The following is a 6,057-nucleotide window of genomic DNA, read 5'->3' as shown; positions in this document are numbered from 1 at the left end:
TAAACCATATCGAGTGCACTTCGAAGAGGGATTTTAATTTCACGCTGATTGGTCAATGCGCGGAGCATGAATTGTAACACTTCCGGTTAAACTCGCCTTCAGAACAAGAGCACTAAACGTTTTACTGAAACACTTAAACTCGGGTTGTTGTTTCGACGACAGGAACCATTTTTATAACTGAATTTAAATTTAGCTCCTAATAAGTGTTGCTTCTGATAATTTAAATTAGATATATAATGAGTTGCAAGTGCGTTAATTTATCCAACATGGAGAAATTCACTTCTTACAGCAGCTGCATGATACAAAAAGATAGGAATAGAATAACAAACACGATAACATTAAACACGAATATGGAACATGCAACATATGAAAGAACGAAATATAGTATTAACAAAATGTACAATGAACACATTTCACTGAGAGTAACACAAAAAGTACAGTAGCACATAATTGCCTGTTAACATAAAGTTCACATAATGATAGCATAATGACACGGAATTAACTATATGAATAAAAAAAACACAGTAGTAGTATAGTTAGTAGTAGTTATATATATATATATATATATATATATATAACAATAATAATAATAATAATAATAATAATAATGATAAAAATGATAACAATATTCATTCATCTAAAATGAGAAATAATTTCCTTTACTTTAGTGCTTACTTGACACAGTACACTAGCAGTAAGTTATTATAACAATAGAAACGTCCAATCTGGAAATGTGGCCCTAGTAGAAAAACCTATGTAACTGGTTCAGTTTATCATCATATCCTGACTTAGTGGCAATGTTATGGATAATTTAAAAAAAACCTATACTGTTACAGAATCAAATATCAACCGCAAATAAGACAAATTAAGAGTAGGCCTAACGACAAGAATGAACAATGTAATTGCTTATTGTCCAAACCAACAATGGAATAAGCAGTCACTAGTTTCCCCTGTTACTGTGCAGAGAGCACACTGAGCGGTGATGGGGCGGAGACACTTGCTGTGACGGACAGCAGCAGCATCCAGCACTGTTGTTGTGGTGGATGAGAGAGCGAGCAGGGGGATAAAGGCTGCACTCTCTTTAAAAACAATATAATACGTCGCTGTCACCCACAACGGCAGTGTAGCTGCGAGGATACGTAGTAACTTTAACACCAGTTAGGATACTTTAGGTTTGCGCGTAAACGGAGCGCGCGAGCACCTGTCCGTGGAGGTAGTAACAGCTCTGTTATCCCTGCGGCAGCCAAGTTGTATACGCACACAGAGAGTAACGCCGCTGAGGCTGGGACTACCGCTCAACACACCGAGGAGTCTCCTCGTCTGCGTGGAACAAGCATGAGCCGGAGAAACTGAGGTAAGAACCCGTGCGTAAAATCCACGCGGGGGCCAGGTTATCCCGCAACGCCAAGTTTTAGCCTCAGAGGGAGAAGGGGCAATAATTTAACAACCTTACAACAGTGTAGCGTAGAAACAGTGTGTGTGCGCGCGCGCTGAGCTTAATTACAGACGAGTGAGCAGGTGCGTAGATGACGCATTGATTAGGATGTTAAATCACCACCTTATTCACATTGCCTGTGTTTTTTTTTACTGTGGTTCGACAGAAGATGATACATTTAATGCTGCTCCGTGGTTTATTTCGCCATGTGTTTCAATAAAACATGATATACGCGTGCGCATTGGTGCGCTGTTGTCAACAACCGTACCGCTAATGGACGCAGTCAGCGGCGAACTGTCAATCATCTCAGCCTCACTACAGTCCATTGTGTTGCCCCTCCTGTTTGTGAGTGAGTTACCATGGAGTATTTCCGGTTTCCCTCGTCTAACTACCTTATTTGGAGAAGGGGCGGCTGTCAGTGGCTGCTGGACTGATGGCGTAGTTGGGTTGATGGTGTTGTGGTTGTGAGAGTGAGTGCTTCTAAATCACGGCCGAGTAAATGCCATTCATTCATTCATTCATCCATTCATTCACTCGCGGACCTTAGATGATGTCCTTTGATAGTATAGTGTTGATAGAGGCTGGTCAGTGGTTTCACACCAAGCCAGAAGTGTAATGGCCAGGACATGGCTGAAGGTAATTAAAGCAATTAACTGTGTGCACATGCAGTTAAAGGGATAGTTCTAGTTTTTCAAGTGTGGTTGTATAAGGTAGGAGTGGGCAATATGGCAAACACAAGTTTTACATTGATGTTTAACCACTGATTACTGAACAGTGCATCAAACAGTTTCTATATATGTTAATCAGTTTGTACCAAGTACAATGTACATTTAACGAGAGGCTGTGTATCAGACTGTTTTTTTTTAACTAAACAACAGTGCGGACTTAGTTTTGCTGCACTCTAAATCAAACAGGGTGGGAAATGACAGCACTGACCGTACTTCACTATGATTGGTTGATTGACGTTCCTCTAAGTCAAATAGTGTGATGCATCAGCACAAGAACATAGAACTACAATAGATAAATATTGACAATACTATCATATCATCATATCGCCCACTCCTTCACTACTTCATCATTGTACTCATTTACTCATTGTACGGCAGCCTTTTCCTGCTGGAAACTCAAGTATGTGACCTGCTCCCTCTCCCAAACAGAAGTCCATTGAGAAAATCATCATTTTTAACTCATGAGGATACAGGAACGTCTTGGATAAATCCAAACAGAAAGGTCATAAGACAACACATTTACTTGCTAGCAGTGGCTAAAATCAGTTTTTCCCTCTGTCCCACACGGCACCGCCCTTACTGAGGTCAGTGTTGATACCAATAGCTCACAGCATCACTCAAAAAACCTGAATTACAACTTTAATTTGCATTTACTCGCATTACTTGTGATCTTGAATGTAAACCAAACAAAGCCATTGGAATTCTACACAAACACAGTCTCACTCACACAGGCATCTGGTTACAACGCATGTAATCTAGCATTGTACCTGTGTCATGAGTGGAACATACTTACGCTCACAAAAAACTCTGTACAGATGGATAGCGACACCACTGCAACACGGAGGTACTACATGCACCCACTGGAGAGCAATTTGTCCTTTAAGCACCACCCAATTTTGTGGAATATCAAATATTCTTCCAGACAAATGTATGTGGATATGAGGCCTGAATGTTTAAAGGTCAGTGTTTTGGCCCCAGTTGATCATAGAAGGCTGTGTAAGAACAACACGGACTAAAATCACAATTTATTTTTGTAATAATAAAGTTTATTCACGTCTCGTCGTAATTCCTGAATGTGCGATGCTGAAATGTGAATAATTAGTTTTACATTACATTTCTAATCATAGTGTTTGGTCAGTGATGTGTGTGTGTGAGCTGTTGTGTTGCATGTTGTGAAGCTAGAACAGAGCAGCTGAGCATTACTCAAAAACAAGGGTTGCAGGTGCAGGAAAAGACAAGATATCCACATGAGGGGGCTGTAGTGGTCGTGAGTGCTGATGCCAGGTGCTCCAGATTTTGTCAACCAATTTATTTCCAGACTTTTCTGATATAAATGTACTATAAATGTTGTTTATGGAAGGAGGGAGGAAAAAAACACCCCCATTGCTGCCAAAGTGATTAGTTCTGTATCAGAGATCTCAAAATGTCTGCCAAGTAGTTATTTACACTGACCAAATGTGAACCTGTGAATTTGAGCTTGGTGTGCACTGCAGACACCGTCACACAGAACAGGAAAAACATTCACTCATCGTTTTATTAATGGCTTTAATTAGCAAATGTCCAATTATGAATGCATATTTCAGCGTGTCCCATGTGTCATCATGGGCCAACGTTTCCCAAATTCAATCTTAGCCACTGCAGATCTTATACCTCCCTCTACCTGGAGTTTCAGTGTAAATGTTTGAGGGATTTTGCTCTCCTGAATAATGATTTGAATCTAGGGCTGCAACTAACCATCATTGTATCGGTTAATCGAGTCGTCGTTTGGTCCGTGGCATGTGATAAAATGTTGATCAGTGTTTCCCAAACCTGGAAATGATTCAGTTTTAACGGTTTCTTTGTTATATGGAGCAAAGAAACCAGAAAATATCCACATTTAAGAAGCTGAAAAATCTGAAAACTTGTTTTAATTCCTTAAAAACACTTGAAATAGTTGACGGTTTAGCAATATCAGTTTCCCTGCAACAGGAAGTAGCTCATTTGTATTAGTTTCCCAGTCCTATTATTGCTCTGTGATGAATCATGTAACAATGTTGATGTGTCCTCTATTACATATCCTAGTCAGTGAACAAGCTAATTACTGGCTGTCATAACATCATAATGTCACTAATCCCCATAGTTGAAGGAGGAAAGAAAACAAGCATCAGATTTGACCCCCATGGACTTGACGCGACCTGAGGCCAGTGTTCATTTAAAGAACAACGCATGCTCTAATGCACTCATTTATTAAGTTACATTATACAGTGTTTGAAGAAGATTTGCTACTGTCTGCCCTGCAGCACGTTGGCAATTTGGATATCAGCATAGATGGTGGTTACTGTCAAATCTCAAATATGTGGAAACTGGATAGCCATGGCAACCGTCTAATAGAAGTCTCTGAACATCATATTCTGTCTTCTTGTCTTCAACATCTTATTCCAGAACTGTCTGTGGATATCGACTAGCCTTGCACTCTTACACTTGTGTGAAATGTTTCCTTGACAGAATCGAAAGGGATATTCAATCCGAGCAGGACAGAATCGTTGTCGGTTGAATTATGTGATGATGGTAAAACAAAAAGCTCCTGGATTTAAGCTGAGGGTCCAAAGGTTGACGTCAACACTTTTCTGTCAAACATGCAGTAGCCTTCACGGCAAAAAGGAGCAAATAAGAGAGAAAAAAACCCCTCTGCATGCATTTGATTGTGTTTGCAATACACTGCAATATTAGTTGCAGTGTATTGCGAAAGTGTTTTAAAGCAAAGACATCATGCAGGATTTATTACTTGGTAAGAGAAGTGTTCCTCACATTATTTTAGTCTCTTCAGGGTGAGTCATATAATGTAATATAAAGCTCTTATCTGTGCGACCTAACCCATCTATTTAATGCCATATGAAGCATGTATCTCGTAAATCAAACATTAATATAACGTTAACAAGAAATCATAAATTTGGATAAATGTGCAAGTGTCATTTTCCATGCAGCTCTTTCTATCACTTTCTTTTATGCAGGAGTGGTCAGAGCAGATCCAAACACCAGGGCTGGATGATGCTGCAGACAGATTAACATCAGGTAATGATTTTTAAATTGAATTTAGAAAATGACACACTGAGTTTTAAGGACTTCAACAATGACTGGAAAAAGTAGATTTAGAGATTCTGCTTAAAATTTAAATCGAGCAAATTACCATTCATTCATTCATTCATTCATTCATCGTCCACCGCTTTATCCTCCACATGAGGGTTGCAGAGGGGGGAAAATGATCAGTATTCTTTTAATCAGTTGTTAATTCCACCTAAATCCTGTGGGTCATCCTCACAGACTCAGAGAAAATTCGATCAAGAAGTCTGTCGATGCCCTCACAGTGAGGTCTAATCAGCAAGTGAAAAAAGTGTGGGTCCTAGTTCTTACATTAAAAGCACTTATTTTAACCATTTTGTTTCTAAGTGTGCACTTTAAAAGTGAACAAAAAATGACCTATACTGCAATAATGTAATATGTACCAGATCAATGATGGTAATCGTCAGCAAAACTTAACAGCGCACATTCATTATTAGAAGTACCACAGGTGTATTTTCACATATTTCCAAGGAGGCTGAAATGATTAACATTCAGTCCTTCTGCCCGTGACGGATCATGCATGAGGTGACTGAAGCGGTCTCTAATGACGAGTGATTTGGGTAAAGCCAGTCCGGACCTAGCGTGAATGGTCCTTTTGTGGGACAGACACCTGCACAGCTCTGCCTCCTGCTCCTGGAGTGATTAACATGCACCTCCAACCTCGCTGGCCTCCCCACTCCCTACTCCGTCGACCACCCATTCTGGCACGGCGCTGTCGTTCTGGCACCTGTTTCGACATCACCCGTCCTGCAAAGACCACGTCAGGCTGGGCCAACGCTGTGTGACTGCAGGGTT

This window comes from Solea senegalensis, linkage group LG5 (genome assembly GCF_019176455.1).
Source record: "Solea senegalensis isolate Sse05_10M linkage group LG5, IFAPA_SoseM_1, whole genome shotgun sequence".
Lineage (NCBI taxonomy): Eukaryota > Metazoa > Chordata > Actinopteri > Pleuronectiformes > Soleidae > Solea > Solea senegalensis.
Note: the sequence above shows the minus strand (reverse complement) of the source record.